A 17,828-nucleotide genomic window follows, 5' to 3' on the forward strand; every position below is an offset into this window, starting at 1 on the left:
CCAATGTTCCAGGGAATAAAGGCCTAGCTTAGCCAGCCTCTCCCCGTAACTCAGACTTTCTAGTCCTGGCAACATCTTCATAATTCTTTTCGGTTTACCCAAATCTTTCCTACAACAGGGTGACCAAAACTGTACACCAAGTGAGGTCTCACAATGACATTTACAGCTAATGCAATTGAAAAATGCTTTGGGATGTTATGCTCATTAAAATCATTGTATAAATTAAATTTTACCACAGGATTGAATACTCTTTCATGTGGTATTGCATAACATACGCAGTCAATCTATACTATAGTAACAATGAGGAAATAATTAACCACAGGCTACATTTAATCAGTCAATACAAAAGGCATTTCAATCATAGTTATCACTGAACCTGTGTGTCAAATGCTGTGGGTGTACAGCACTGTCATCCTGAGCCTGGTAGCTACAGACCGTGTATATACAGTGTTACCAGTCTAAAACTGGCAGCTGTACAGTACAGTATATTCAATTCATATTGCACTTTACCAGATTTCCTAGTACTATGTTGAAATCTTAGAACTAGAGGAAAATTACAAGATGGTCTACCTTAGATATGCCGAGTTTGTAAGCAAATGTTCTCAAATCTCAGATCAAAGTATTCTCATTCTCAAATCGTTTGGAACAACTATTTTGCAGATTTGTAAACACTTGCTTTTAGGACAGGCTAGACCTTGTAGCAGATTTGTGTATTATAAATCTTAATGGCTTGAAACAGTTTCTCCAAGATAAGTCATTTGCTGTTCTCCTTAGCTGGCTCTGGAAGAATAACGTCATTTATGCATCAATGTGCAGCAGAAATTACTTCTCAGTGCAGTTAAGTTGGCAGTTCTGGGGCTAATGTTGTGCAGTCACTTTGCCCGTGCATGTCCAAAAACTAATCTCAGCATGCTCATAGACTTATGACGTGCTTTGACACTAGGTGAATATTCAGAACCTTACTTTAAGTAACTTGGGCCTTTATGATAAACCTTCTGCAAAACAGAAAACTCTTTGCATTGGTTGAATCAAGGGATAGGTAATTTAAAGTATTATTTTAGCTCAGCTTGCCTTGTTTCCTCTTGTCTTTTATTCTCTTTTCTCTTTCTCTGGGAGTAAAGGTCATGCCAACCTTTCCCTCCTGCATTTGACATCTCCTACATTATTTTGACTTGGTTCTTTTGTCTGTGTCCTCTTAACTGCTCCCATTCAGTCACCGACCAGATAACCTTGTTTACAGCTTATCCCCATGGTCACCTCAGTTTTACCCTGTCAGAGACATGTCCCTCCCTAACCCTCCCGACAACTTTATAATCTTCTCGTCTCTATTCTCAATTCTTAAAGCACTCCAACCTGAAAAGTTGACTCTGTTTCTCTTCTCATAGATCTGCTGAGTTTTTGTTTTCATTTTCCAGCATCTGCAGTTTTTATTATTTTCATTTCTATTTTAATTTACATTCTAAAACTATACTTTCTTTAAGTGAAGGAAACAAAAATATGAAATTAATAGAAAGCAGAGCAAAGTACTGGAATCTAATATGTCTTATTAGTGCTTTAAATAGTCTTGGGTCAGTGCCATGAATACATATTTTTCATAGGAAGATTGAGGTTGTATACAGTATATAGTAATATATTTGTCAACATAAAAGTTAATCTTTTTTTTGAACAGGTTAATATTACAAAGTAAACTTGATAACAAAATGTTACTAATCACTGCTACTGAACTCAATGCCAGTTGCAATCAACTTGTTTATTCACTCTCAACACTGCACAGTAACTTGGAAAGTGATGAAATGAGAAAAAAAATTGCTAATTAATTTCTAAGATAATTTATTCAGGATTTCAGTGTTAACCAAAGTGGTTGTGAGTTGTGAAGCATAGCATGTTCAAAATAATTACCAGTCCTATGTACCACATAAAAATGTCAAATATGAAGATTTTTATCTTAGCTCATTGTGTAAAAGTTTCTTAAAATATTGTGAATAAATTTCATTTTCCACAAATTTGGTGTAATTATTTTTAATACTGTTGTTTTTAAGCATTTGATTGAATAAAAAATCTAGCATGTTATTTTTTACAAAACAGGTAAGTTAAAATATATTATCTTCAGACCTGTTAACACTGATCACTTACAGGGTTAAAATTAATTGCTACCTCCTAATCTTTCTACTGCATGAATCTCTGAACCAAAATCACACAAAACCTCAAATGTAGTATCTTATTGCAGTTGCAAGATCAATAGCAGTTACAATGTATTCATCATGATCAGAACAAAATGCACCTTTTAATGTGAAACTTCCAAAATATAAGCAATTGAATACATATGTGTTGCGAATATTAGAAAACAAAACATCTGAAAACAAGAATGTGAGGAGACAATAGATTATTTTTGTTTCTTTCCGTTCCAAGCAGACCCGTTTCTTCTACTGCTTTCAGCCAACAGATTGCGTCTGTAACAAAGAACCTTTTTTTGGTGGGCATGTCATTAGTCTGATCATCAAACACGAGCCCTTTGGGTTTTCGATCAACTCTGTTGTTTTTGGAAACTCTCAATGCCATGCATTATTATACTAGAACTATCTATCCTTTCAAATATGAGCATGTTTAAAGAAGATCTTTAATACTTGAATTTTAGAATTCGATAATACAAACTTTGGTTGTTTTTACTAGTTATATAAACTATTAGGTGTTAAACCAAAGTAAACTGGCTACCGAGAGGGAAACACATCATTGGAAAACTGTACAAACTTTCAGACTCAAAGCAGATATTCAAGATTATCCAAAAGCTGTGAAACTAGAAAATTAGGACTCCCATTTTACATTATTTTTACATTGTGTTATTTTACAATTAATCAAATATTCACACAAGTGCATGTGCTATATATCGTTTGTAAAGCAATGAAAAATGAGTCTAAAGATGAGCAGATTCCTTACTTTGTTCCCATATTTATTAATTGTGTAATGGACATCTGAGTCTGGCGGACTGCTTTCTCTTAACTAAATCCCAATAAATTAAAAATTGCTTTTCTCTAGCATATTATATTAACCTTTGTCAGCTAATTTCTCTATACAGCAAAATAGTTTTCTCACTGTGCTAACTTTAATCATGTTTCATAGATATAAATGTATTAATCTGTGGCATTAAGTATTAAGAAAATCCATTCTACCCCAAATAGTGCTAGTGAAATTAGCAAAATGTGTGTGTTCAGAGCAATAAATGTGACTCGCTTCATCCTTGGTGGTAGGGTAAGTTGTATACAAAATATTTGGCTTATCAGTTAAAATTTGCATCTTTATCTTGGTCTGTTAAATTGACACAACACTAATTCATAAAATTTAGAGTGGAGGTAGATATAACCAATTGACAGTAATCTTGAGTTAATTTGATAAGGTAGCCAGTTCTATGAACCTGGTAAAACAACCATACATTTCTCCAAATCAGAATCAGGTTTAATATCACTGGTATATGTTGTGAAATTTGGTAACTTTACAGTCACAGTGCAATTGAATACATGATCAATAAATGTGGAGGGAAAAAATCAAGTTACATTAAATGTATTTATGTCTATTAAAGAGTTAACTTAAAATAAGTAGTGCGAAAAATAGAAATGAAAAAAAATAGCGTTCGTGAGTTGAATGTCCTTTTAGAAGTCGGATGACAGAGGGGAAGATGCTTTTCCTGAATCACTGAGTGTGGGCCTTTAGGCTTCTGTACCTCCTTCCCGATGGTAACAGTGTGAAGAGGACATGTCCTAGGTGGTGGGGTTCTTAGTGATGGACACTGCCTTCCTAAGTCACCGCTCCTTAAAGATGTCTTGGATACTAAGGAGATTAGTAGTATGATGAAACTGACTAATTTTATAAGTTCCTGCAACTTACTTTGATTGTGTGCAGTAGAAGTTTTTGAGTGTTTTAGTTGGCAAACCAAATTACTGTATTAGAAGTAGAAAGTTATGCGCCAGTGGACATAGTTGACAATTTCATTTGTTATAGCAAAAGTCATTAATTGTGGTTAAATAACATTGTAATGCTTACAGTATTTATTTTTATTCACATATTTGTAACACATTGTTGCTTTATAAAGGAATAAATAAATAATATAAAGCAACGGAAGTGTGCAGGTTATTTTGTACTCATAGACTGCTCCACTGCGTTTAAAGGTTATTGAAATACATAGTCTTGCCTTTTAGTTTCTTGAATCTGGAAACAATATGCTTCAAAACATCACCATTTAAAATGTGACAGACAACATATTTATAAACAAGTAATTTGGGAATCCTGCATTCCTGTAAATATGATAGAGAAAGATCTCCTTTCCCAAATAGTCAAGTATTATAGCATGATAGAACTTTCAAAATAACATCAGAGAAAACTTGTAGGTTGTTTTACAAGGATTATGTAAAATTAAAGTAATTAAATTTTGTTTAAATAAGATCATGAGAAATAGGATCAAAATTAGGTCAATCAGCCCATCAAGTCTGCTCTGCCATTCAATCATGGCTGTTGTGGTTTTCTCAACCTTATTCTCTTGCTATTTCCCTACAACTCTTAACCCCTGTATCAATAAAGAGCTTATCAATCTCTGCCTTAAATACACTGAATGACTTGGCTCTTTGTGGCAATGAATTCTAAAGATTCACCACCCCCTGGGCAAAGAAATTCCTCCTCATCTCTGTTGTTAAGGGCCATCTCTTTATTCTGAAGCTGTGCTGTTCTTCTCGTGGATATTTTCCTTCAATGTATGCTTTTGAATTCAGCTGATCTATTAAGCCTGTTGACTTTATCCCCAGTTAAGCAGGGCTAACCAGTGCAAATATGGATGCAACACATCTACTGTTAGCTACCTAGGAAGCAGGCTTGTGGAGCAACCGTGGGGAAATACCTGACTCCAATCTGCTCACACTAAGCAATGGATGATGGGAACTTTTGACTTTATTATTCATGTAGAAAAACTGAAACAATAGACATTCTAACATCAACAGTGGTCCATTTAGCATCATGAATGCATTGATCCGATGACCCCAATCAAAAGAAAACACTGAAAATGGAGAGGAATTTCACTTACAACTGCCCCACTTAACACAGCAGGTTGGATTACTCAGCTGCCATTAATGTGCATCCTGTAAGATGTAGCCATATATTCTATCAACACATGAAACTGAAAATTAACCCCACAGGATCTTATTGGTATCATATTTAAATAAGTGCGCATTAATCAAATGCACCTTTCTGGAATTTTGTACTTTCTCATCGCCGCTGAGCCACTTGTGGTGTCCTCTGAGAGTAATTTTAAATATTCATCCTCAGTGTCTTCGTTGTGGTGTGGCGAGCAGATCATCCACTTGTTGGAGAACAAGGGGGTCACCAACCATCCAGATCACCCAAGGGCTTCCAGGAACTGAAGACTCATCTCCAGGAGACTGCAGTTCTACAGCAAACATCTAGAAACATTAAAAAAATGTGCTTTAGACACTGGTAATTGGTCATAAAAATAACTGACGGTCAAGGATTATCCTTTTGGACAGCATAAGCTTTCTAATTGGTATATAAAACCAAACATTTTTGAGCAGATGATAGGATTAGAGACAGGAGGTTACACATACTTACAAATATATATATGACAGGGAAACTTGCAAACAATCTGTCCCATTTTATTCCCCTTGAAATCTAAGTAATGTGACTTCCTACATTACCTCCATGATAGTATAGCCAAATACTATGTTCATAGTCCCAGGACTTTCTCTACCACACAAAAAAAAACTTGTGCAGAAGCCAACTGTCTGATTTAGTCAACAACTCTATCCATACTGTTCTGTCAATTATGTTCTCATGATAACCACCCCCTAATTGTCCTTGCTTTTATGATCTACATTCTAGGGAACATTATGGGGCAGAATGTTAAAGCTCAGACTTAGCACTACAGAGAATTAGAATGAGTTTTTCCAATCACAAGTTTAATGAGTTGTAGAGAGTCTCTTGCATGTGATTTGAAACAACTTGACTGACAAGGAGGTTAATAAGTTGTTTTCCACGCAGGTTAGCTACATGACATGCACACGGAACTTATGTTGCAACTTATAGATTTCTTTCAGAATGATGTTCAATCTAGTTTCAATATTGATGAATAATATTGTCTTACCAAACATTCATTTTCAGATTTAATGATAAGATAAAGAATGCTATTCTTACACATGTCTCTTCTCAACAGTTTCAGTAGCAAATGCTTTCAATCATTTCCGTAACTTTCCCGAAAGACCCCATAAATACAAAATCTTGAGGATGTTGGAAGGTGGAAAAAACACAACACTAAATACAGAATGTTCTCAGTCAGCTTCTGTGGAGGAGACACAGAGGGAGATGAGGGCCACCTTCAGAACAATGATCTCTCAACAACTCTGACTGATGGTTTTCAGTCTAAAACATTAACATACTCTGTCTGTTCCCAGTATTTCTGGGTTTTATTTCAAGCTATATTTGTGGTTAAGTATATAAAAAAATAAAGGTGAAATGATCAGGTGGCTTTGGAATGGGATCAGGAAACAGATTGAAAATTGTGTTTGTAGACAAGATGCGGTATCAGTGGCTGAAAGAGGCCTTAACCTGCTTTCATTTTATGTTCAAGACAGAGTCACATAGTGGTTCTTCCTTTTCTCAGTATTTCGCCAAAAGTCTCTTTATTGCTTGGAGTGGGAGTGAATGCTTTTATTCAGTCTCTTAGCTTTGAAGGAAAAATAAAAGTCTGTTTTGTATTCTTGTTTCAAGTAGAGATTTCCTCTTGTGTTCAAACAGCACCGAGTTTTCCAACAAAGGGAGGAGCATTTTGCTTCTTTATTTCCAGCAGTTGTACGTTTGGTGTCGCTCAATGAATTGAGAGATGAGATTCTGAACCTGGAAGTGTCGATACCACTTCAGCTCTGATTCCAGACAAAAATGCTTCAATAGGATTTGTTACACCATCTATTGCCTGTGGAATATGCCACAGGAGCATATATCTGCAGCAGAAGAAGTCAAAACATACTCTTTCCATAAATAATAGAAAAATAGACCAGAAGTTTAAAATCTTTTCACTGCTTTTTTTCCCACAGATTATTCTGAAATAAATGCTAATTCTGTGCAGACACCTACAACTCAACATAACTTGAATTAATTAAAAAAGAATAATAGCTTTTAATTCAAATTTCCATTAATTTAACCTCCCGACACCCCCTGACCATACCCCACACCCCAGCAGCATAGCTCCTTGCTGACATCATGCTTTCTTTTGATCTGTACAATTTGTTTCATTTTAGTTCAAGACCCTCTTCTAATGACAACATAGGAGGAGGGGTTTCTTGTTTTAAAAGGACAACTGAGTCAAATGCATAACATGATGGGGATTTTAAATGTACGACTAATGCTGAAAAAAATGCCAATTCATAAACATTTCTCCCAATAATGATTCAACTTGCTCGTTTGAGTAGTGGTGCTGGCTGTGAAACTAGGGTAGAAGCCCTTTTAAATGGTGTCATCTACATTTTACTCTCAACGCTATTGCAGTGCCAAGCTGTAAGATCCATGTTCGATTCCCACTGCTGCCTGTAAGGAGTTTATATGTTCTTCCCGTGACTGCATGGGTTTCCTCCCACAGTCCCAAGAGATATGCTTGGGTGTGTATGTTTATAGTATGACTGGGTAAGTTTGTGCATGCTTAGTTTGGGTGTGTAAGTTTATAGCTGATATGCAATGTTGACACTGGACACTTGCTCAGCACGATCCTTGCTGGTTTGATTTGACACAAATGATGCTTTCACATGTGAAAAATAAAGCTAATATTTAAATTTTATGAGGTTTTGTGCTTGTGCAACCAATTGATTATCTTTTGTTTCTATCTCCAGTTTAATTATAGCTATGACAAAACATGGAAGACAACATGAACGGACAACATAGGCTTCAAGGAGCTTTAAACAATCTGGTGGAAAGGCAGCCTGACAGCAAATGAAAGTTAATGATGAAAAATATTAAGTGTTGTACTTTAGTAGGGAGAATGAGAGGAGGAAATATAAACTAGAGGGTACAATACAACAAAGAGTGCAGGTTGTATAGAAGAACATGGGGTATATGAACATGGTTTAATTGATATAGCAAATTGAGAAAGTTAATCCTACAGGAAGATTGTATAAAAGAGCATAAGGATAATGGGTTTTATAAATAGAGGCATAAAGTACAAGTGGAAGGAAATCAAAATGAATCTTTATAAAGTAGTGGTTTTGTCACAGCTGAAATATTTTGTTTATTTCATTTAGGGAGAATGTGAAGGATTTGGAAAGGGTGCAGAGGAGATTTACCAAAACAATCTTGGGAAGGGTCTTAACTGAGATGATTTCATTTGGAATAGTGATGCACGGAATTCTTTCTCTTACGCTGTAATTAAAGAAGGCCTTTGAACTAAAAATTAAACAATTATACAATCAAAAATTTTAAATTGTGAGGAATATATACAGAGTAGATTGACAGAAACTGTTTCCATTGGCAGAGGCATCAGTAACTCGGAGCTGGTTAAAGCACGCGTTAATCACCGATTGAAGTGTCGAGGAAGATTGAGACATTGAGGCGAGTGCGAGTTCATTGCCAACTGCCTTCCTTTTGATCGCTGCTGGAGAAGGAGTCTGTGAGTGGCCTATCGCAGTGTGGCTGGCCGGTCAGCCTCTCTGCCTCATGTGGTGTCCCTCTCTTTCAATGAGCATTGGTGATATTGTAGGATGGTATCAACCAGGCTCGTTTGAAGAAAATTCTGCCCAATTACCATCAGCATATAACCTGCAGCACCAGAGGTCCCAACATGCATGACCACTGTTATACTAAGATTCAAATCTGGTGACCAAGGAAGTTACAAGAGGTCAAGGTACAATCTCCTGAAGGTTATATCATGGGCAACACGGCAATTCCAGACTAAACTTGGATCAATGAAGGATGCTTGACAGTTGTGGCTGGGCCTGAATACTATCACCTCGTATAAAGTTAAATCAAGCAAAGTAGGTGACTACAGGGCTTTCCTTCCAAATGAGCTCTCTGCTTTCTATGCATGCTTTGACTGAAAAAGATGGAGGAACCATCAAAAATTCCCACAGCCCCTGATGATCCTACGATTTCAGTCTCTGAGGCTAACGTGCGAGCAGCCTTCAGGAGGGTGAACTCATGGAAAACATCTGGCCCGTACGGGCTACCTGGCCAAGTACTGAAAACCTGCGCTGATCAACTGGCTGCAGTGTTCATTGAGATCTTTAATCTCTCACTTTAGCAGTCTGAGGTACCCACATGCTTCAATCGTACTGGTGTCGAAGAAGAATGTGGTAACCTGCCTCAATGATTATCATTCAATAGCACTTACATCCACAGTGATGAAGTGCTTTGAGAAGTTCGTGATTAAATATATCAACTCCTGCCTGAGAAGTGAGATGGATCCACTCCAATTTACCTACCTGAGCAAATGGTCCATGGCAGATGCCATTTCATTGGCTCTTCACTTCCTTGTGTAATTGGATCTTTGATTTCCTCACTTGCAGACCCCAGTAGGTTCAGATTGGCAACAACATCTCCTCCACAATCTCCGCCAGCACAGGTGCACCAACCACAAGGCTGTGTGCTTAGCCCCCTGCTCTACTTGCTTTATACTTATGACTGTGAGGCTAAGCACAGCCCCAATGCCAGATTCAAGTTTATTGACCACACCACTATTGTAGACTGAACCAAAGGTGATAATAAATCAGCATAAAGGAGGGAGATTGAAAATCTGGCTGAGTGGTTCCATAACAGCAACCTCTTCTCAACGCCAGCAAGACCAAAAAGCCGATTATTTACTTCAGGAGGATGAAACCAGAGATCGTGAGCCAGTCCTTATCGGATGATCAGAGGTAGACTTTAAAATCCTCAGTGTTATTACTTTAGATGACCTGTCCTGGGCCCAGCATGCAAGTGCAATTATGAAGAAAGCACAGCAGCACCACTACTTCCTTAGAAATTTGTGAAGATTTGTTATGACATCTAAAACTTTGACAAACTTCTTTAGGTGAGTAGTGGAGAGGATATTGACAGCCTGGTATGGAAACAACAATGCCCATGAATGGAAAATGAAGCAAAATGTAATGGATAATGTACAGTCCATCATGGGTAAAGCCTCTCCTACCATTGAACACATCTACACAAAACATAGTCAAAAAAAAAAGCAGCATCCATCATCAGAGACCCCCACCACCCAGGACATGCACTCTTCTCACCGCTGAAGGTACAGGAAAACCAGAAATCACACCACAGGGTTGAGGGACAGTTATTACCCCTCAGCCATCAGGCTCTTGAACCAAAGGGGATAACTTCACTCAAATTTACTTGCCCCATTGTTGAAATATTCCCACATCCCATGGACTCACTTGCAAGGACTCTTCATCTCATGTTCTCGATACTTATTGCTTATGTATTTATTAATATTATTTATTTTGTTTCATATTTGCATGGTTTGTGTCTTTTGAATGCCCAAGCTGATGCGGTCTTTCATTGATTCTGTTATGGATTTATTGGGTATGCCCACAAGAAAATTAATCTCAGGTTTATATACGGTGGCATATACAGTATGTACTTTGATAATAAAGTTACTTCAAACTTTGAAGGTACCGATGCAATAAATGATCTGCATACAGTATTTGTCACACAAAACAAAGTGTTTCACTGCACCTCACTATGTGTGGCAATAGTTTACTCATTTACAAAACAAGGGGAGAATTTGCAAGGCTTTGGGAGAGCATAGAAGAATGGGACAGACAGGAATATTCTCATGTGCACAGACAGAGGTCAAATGCCGTCCTTCTGTACTTCTACCAATTTGTGATTTCACAAGTTCAATATTTTACATGGAATTTCCCATTACATGCATTGAAGTTTAATATGATACACAAAATTTGTAAAAGCACATTAAGAGATTAGAACCAAACTTGAAAATCAGTCCAGGAACCTATAAAGATTGCTACATTTTAAACAGATAACAACAGAACAGGAATTGTTGGGTATCCTGATCTGACTTTCAATTTCTATAGCAGTATAATTTATACTGTGCTATTTAATTTTATAACTGGTTTTAATTTTGTATCGTTTAAGAAAAAAATGGATTGGTTAGAATTTAAAAAATCATCAGTAAAAGAGTAGAGTTTTTGAATACTTTTGGTTTTCTAAACATCATTTCAATGCCTGGTCTCATATCAGTAAAATTAAATGTGGGCAACATATTCTTCTCCATTAATCCTACCAGAGGATTGTGTAATTTTAGGAAAAATAGTTTCCAAAGAATATCCAGTGAGCAATCACTCACAGTTTACTGTCAGTTCTTGAGGTGGGAGCCAAACTTTGAAACTTAATGATTAATTTTAATATCTATACTCTCAATTAACTACCGTATTTATGAATATCTGTTTTTGAGCAGAACTGGTGGATTGGGGGAAGCTTCACCATAACTAATGATAGTCCAATAAGGTCTAGGAAAGACGTAGGTTCAAAATTTGAAATTTCTAAGCATTTTAATTCAATAATTATAGAAGTCTGGAAGTTCACACAACTTGAAGGCTGTATGAGATGAAAAATTGATGATGAATGTGATTTGGTCAGAGTTCACGAACTGCTCTCAAACCAAGTAAGTATTGGTGAGCATCAAGCAAAAAGATTGTTCATGGGTGATGTAGATCCTCATGCAACAGTTAAGAATCAGCTCCACTGTGAAAAGAGTTGTGGGTTTATTGGGGAGCCATTTGGAGTAGAGCTCACATCCCATTTGTACCATCTGTCTGTATCTGCGTCCAAATGTGCTCATCGCAATGTCCCTCCCACCTGCTTCCTAGTTATCAGCAAATGTGCAAACTCTCCTCCAGGTCATGCCTGTAGGTGAAACTACAGACAGGCCTATGTTGTGGCCACTGGGGTGATAGAAATTTGCCCTTATGGAATTCGCAATTTAAGACACAGGCATTTTGAGATGTTGTTAAATTTGTTTTCACTGAACTTATGTGAAGAAACTTAAATAAACGTATTCTTTAACTTGCTTTTCTTTAGACAAGCGCAGATGAACAGTTTCATTCTACAGACACTCTGATACAAATCATCATCTAGGAATGTAACATGCCCCAAGTGTGGGGTTGCCTTAACTTAAGGACTAAAATTTGACCCTTCGGTCTCCCTACTCATTTCACCTTTCCAGTCTGAAAAAGCCTGCCACATGTCATGAGGTCAACTAGGCCTGACTATACCAGTCGATTTTCAGTAGGGTTAGTATATCAGCTTGTCTCAGCATTTTACCAAATCAGGCTGACTTGGTTAGTATTCCTGCACAACTCTTTTGTTTTTGATCAATGGCTGAACAAAACAACTTCTCTTCCTTTTTTTATAAATCCATGCAGGTTGGACAGAGCAAAAATTTTAAATCCTTCAGATTCAGCTGGGTTCAGACCCTGATAGGGTTAGCCTTGGGTCCAGTCTTAACATTTCAACCTCAACAACTACAAATAGGGTGGTGAGATTGAGTGGGAGGTTCCATTTATTTTTCCGCTGAGTCAAACGTGGGATATAAAGGGCCAGAGACGACAGCTGCTTACCAGATCTGCCTAGTAAGAAGGGCTGGATTCAGTGATCACTTTTCCTTTAAGTAGTTCTGGTCATATCATCGTTTGGTACTGGTGAATTTTCACTGGGTGCAACTGAGTCCAGAACCCATTCGAATAGAGGAAAAATTGCAATTGGTGCTTCCAAAGATTTCAAAACTTGCTTGAGGCAGACATTGAAAAGTCATACAATCCCACACACATCCCATTTTAACACACTTTTATCAGCATATGAATTTCATTACAGTTGTTTCTGTGGCTGTTTAAAGCAGGTTTATCATCTTCACACTAGGCTATTTGGTAGCTCATAAATGGAAGGATATGAATTAACATCTGTACATTCAATATTTAAATGTTTGTCAATATCTTCTTGGTGTTTAACAATTCTCCATAGAAGTCCCTATAAGTTCATTAACTTCATATGCATTCATCACTGCAACAAATAAATTAAAAGATACACCATGAAACAGGGTAGTTATACTGTATTTGTTTTACTTAGTACATTCATTAATGTTCACACAATCTTTTCAAAGATGGTTCATCTGCTAGTGTGAATTGATATACTGAAATTTTGTCCAGGTTAGGATTACTTATGCTGAAAAGAATCTAATTTTCACTCTGTGTTAGTGATTTTCAGTCTTTTGACAAAATAGCAAATAGTATGTTGAATTGAAAACCCATCCTGAGTCAATTATCAATCTGAGAATTGTAACCAATTCATAGGACATTGCAAATTGCCATCCATCCTTTCGATCAAGATGATTCAGGGATTTTTTTTTTTAAAGTTTGCTATTCCTAGGCTTCAGTCCAATCTTAATTTTAAAATTCTATTATAATTTGCAATTTAGCCTGAAGTATGACTTCCTTATAATCATTATTTGTAAATAAATGCATCCTTCCTGAGAGTCTTGGTACAAAATAAATTGCTTCTGTAACACCCTGCTACCAGCTAAGGGTATTACTAAATATTTCTAATTAATTTTTGCTTAACATATAATGTATTACACATTAATGCTGCATAATTAATACTCAGGAAAGTCTAAACGGTGTTCCAATTGTCCCGCTGGTACTTTTTAAAATTTGTTCAGTATCATTTTTCGAGAATAATGCTGAAATCAGCTACTCTGGAGTCAGCAATCATTTGAAATGGTAGAATTTCCAGTCATTTCACAAGTGTTATCCTATACTACCCCAGTCTATCAAGGTCACTGTGAGATTCACCTACAGTCTGCACTGAATGAATTCAACCTACCCACAGTTCATGTATAATTTAAACTCATCTTCTTCGGTATTACGATGCATTTGAAAAAAATACTTTATTACAACATATTGGCACAAACCAGCATGCATTATGCATCACATACTATGATTTTTGATTAACTATCACAAATATAAAAGAATCTTTTAGACCATTGTATTCCTTTTAAAATGGCATAAAATTTACCTCTTCAAATAAGATTAAATATCCTCCCATTTAATTTCTTCAAATTCATCAGATCACGTAAAAGTGCCGTGAAATGATGGGCATTGGTTCCTTTTTATCTGGTTACTTACTTGGTGCACATCGTCCTTTTTTCTCAAGTTAATTTGGTTTAAAATTTCCTCTATTTATTAAATTTCAAGATTCAAGATGGTTTAACGTCATTTCCAGCCCACAAATGTAAAGGAGAATGAAATAAACATTACTCTGGATCCAATGCAACACAAAAAAACCCCACACACTATAGTATAAGGACAATAAATATAAATACATAAGATAGCTTATATACATAGCTTGATTGTATGTCCATAAAGTGACACTCAGTTACTCAGTTATCAAAGGATCATAAAAAGGAAAGCAAATCATTGTAAGCAAATATCAAACTTGTTTTTAAAAAGTGTTTGTTGGTTGCCCTATTATTGTTTCTGGCATATGTGATAACTGAGAGTTGTTGAAAGGACAACGTGAAATCTAAATATAACTTTCTCTGTTGGGTCGATACATTACTTTCCATCCCCAAGCTTTTAATAACGTGAGAAAGGAAAAAAAAACATTTGGGGAGGTTTATAACTCTGCATTAAAAATGATTGCAAGGCAAGTTTTTATAGTGGAACTTACATGAGAAAGTTATCTTTGTCATTTATTGGAATCCATAGATGAACAAAATTAATGTAAGATCTATTGTTTTTAAAGTGCAAGAACTCACCGAAACAGTTGCAATGCTTCATAAATTCCTGGTTAAACTAAATTCGGAGGTAAAACTGTACTTTCTAAAATGATGCAAATGTCCCTTTCATTAGATAGATTGAATTATTTATTCCTGAAGTTTAGCAATTGTAACATCACAAAGCAACACACCTGGAGTTTAAGCACCTTAACATTAAATCTATTTATCTTCTCTTGCTTTGCTAAGCAGGGGCCAAAAGTAATTATGCTTCAAAACTGATTGAAAATCAAAGTCACTTTTGTCTGAATGCTAATGACAGTAAGATAGCTGAATATTATATCCCTTATTACAAACAAATATATTTCACTTGGATCTCTGCGAGTATTACCATGTTGCACAGAAAGTTCATGAAGGAAAGTATGCTCAGGTTCATTGTCAAGCCGGAAACAAGACAATAACATACATTACTTGAGGTACCATTTTGCAAACAAGTGGCATCATTGAAACAAAATTGTTTGAGAAGACAAAATGCAAGAATCAGAATCTATTTACAAGAAATTCTTGAGGTCTATTGCAGGCATTTATTTTACTACAGGGCATTATTGTTTGGGTTATATTTATGCTATTACTCTGAAGTATATGCTTTAGGATTAAATAAACTTTTCAGCGGTTACTTTTTGCTCAGCAGGTTTCAAATGATTTTCTCAGAATCCAGCTCAAGTTTGTTCCCTAAAATTAGCTCCCACTGCTATTAAAATCTGCAGGACAGAGAAGAACTGCAAACACAGCATTTCATCGAATGAATGCAAAGATTCATGTCAGACATTACAAGGAATTCTATGAGAAACTTTAGCTAGCAATTTGTGAAAGTAAAACATTGTTCCTGAAAAGTTCAAGAGGCAAATTCTTTTCTTCCTTTTCTCCCTTCAATAACAAATATAATGTTAACATCATTATATTTGAATTATAAATATACCCTGTTTAATTCTAATCATTTATGTAACTATCACACCATGAGCTGAACTTTATAAGACTCACCACTTTCAAGCAGAAAAAAATGTATTTCATTTTATAGAATGAAAGTTTCAAGCATTAAGGTATTATTACATTTCCTGAAGAAGCCAAAATATATTTGAAGTTTTTATGTAAGTCTTTAGAACTGAAAAATAATTATTCAGCCAGACATATACAATGAAAAACTCTTCCTCTATCAATTTCTGATAGAGCCATATATTCTTTTTTCTAATTTTTCTTTTTCATTTCTTATTCTTTGTATAATACCCTAAATTAGGTAGGAGATGGCAAGATAATTTTATCCCACCTTAATCACTTTTGCTAACCTGACATTTTCATTCAATATAAACTGAGGTGTTAGGGCTTGGGGGGGGGGGGGGAAGGATAGATACAGTGAATCAGAGAGACAGGCAGTTAGAGGGAGGGAGATGGAAGGAGGGAGTGGGAGAGACAGAGAGAGAGGAGGAGAGAGATAGAGACAGAAAGAGAGCTAGACAGAGAGAGGAAGGAGAAGGAGAGTAAGAGAGAAACAAAGAGACAGAGAGAGAGTGTTGAAAACTATGGCAGCATTTTTTGCTCTGAGAGTCACATTTTCTGCTGATGGTATATGCGCTATAATCTGTATACACAATTTAATCCATCAAAGAATCACCAGCAGCATATCAATCAAGCTTTCATCAACTTGTAAAAACAATATTTTGATTCAATCAGGCTCAAGACCAGCTGTTAAATATTTGGCACCCCATCATAATGCATGAGACACAAATTAATCCGGTGTCACTGAGCTGCTCTATGGAGGCTACTGCAACAGTCAAATATTTACATGCCATCCCACATGTCCCACAAAAGAGGCTGGGGAAACAATGGCAAACAGATTAATATTTCAGCAATCAGCAGATTTCTTACTTTAGTGTGACGAAGCATATCATTTTCTGGGATCTTTGAATTTTATAGGGAAAGGCTTGGTTATTGCTCAGTGAGAATTTCCTGGTCAGATGTCATTGACACTTCTAGCTGCACATTTTTCCCCCAAAAGTTCAACATAAATGAAAAGTGATTCAGGTGAAAAATATACAGCATTGATGATAAATTTGCCACCATTTAATGGAGAAGAACATTAAATTCAATGAAGATCTATTGTCACATAGAAAGAAGAGAAAAATATCAAAATCACATGTGTTGAATCAGTATTTGCCTTTTGAAATACAACCTTCAAATTTATCAATTTCATGCTGCTTCTCTCTGCAATCATTCTGTGGTATAAGATGAAATTGCAATGATTTTATTCTTTCATAGAATATGATCATTTTCCGATATATATGTAGCACTAAACACAAAACTTGTTTATTTTACTGACTGAATGTGATGTCGTTCTTTCAAGGTGTGTCTAAGACATTAATTTTCTAATGATTAATATATGCTGCAACTAATTCTTTGTAAAAGATTACAATTAATTCTTAATTTTATCAGTTTGGTGGGTAATAAAATAAATTAAATGTTTAAAACAATTATGAACCTGTCTCTTATTTAGTTTCAAGAAGAATATGTTCCTGTAGAATTTGTAGTGAATGAATACTTAAGGGATGCAAAATATTAAAACAACTTTGGAAGAGTGAATAGTGAAATGAAGATCAAAGCAAAATTATTTAGACATGCGTGATTGTATAATCTTAAAGTCCCAGTTCAGAAATGTTTAATTTATTGTAGATTTTTATACTAAAGGGAATTAGAATTATTTCACTTTCAATCAGGAGAAGACACAATTTTTTAAATCTTGAAGACATTCAGTTCTCCAGTTTATTCATGGGAGTGTTCATGCAAATATCGTGCTTTGCATTAATAGCATTAAAATTCAGCAATACAATTGTACCTTTGCATTATCATTATTTTTTCTCATAAAATAACCATGGCAAAAATACTTTGCAACAAAGATGGTGCTAACAATGAATAAATACACATCCACAAATCATCAGATTGTCGGAAATTAAGTTTAAATAGGTTACCGAAACTGAAAAGTATTAATGATCTGAGATGATCTATCATTTTAGACCGA

The 17,828-nt window shown here is 35.7% G+C and overlaps 1 long non-coding RNA gene across 1 annotated transcript in view; it reads right to left on the minus strand.

The window, feature by feature from the left end:
* The window catches only part of LOC140740782 (uncharacterized), a 177,627-nt gene that overhangs the window by 17,280 nt on the left and 142,519 nt on the right, over positions 1-17,828 (minus strand). The window contains exon 6 of the long non-coding RNA XR_012101928.1: positions 5,226-5,441. This is a non-coding gene — a long non-coding RNA (uncharacterized lncRNA). The remainder of the gene's footprint in view (positions 1-5,225; positions 5,442-17,828) is intronic.

Source organism: Hemitrygon akajei, chromosome 17 (assembly GCF_048418815.1).
Source record: "Hemitrygon akajei chromosome 17, sHemAka1.3, whole genome shotgun sequence".
NCBI classification, from domain to species: Eukaryota; Metazoa; Chordata; class Chondrichthyes; order Myliobatiformes; family Dasyatidae; genus Hemitrygon; species Hemitrygon akajei.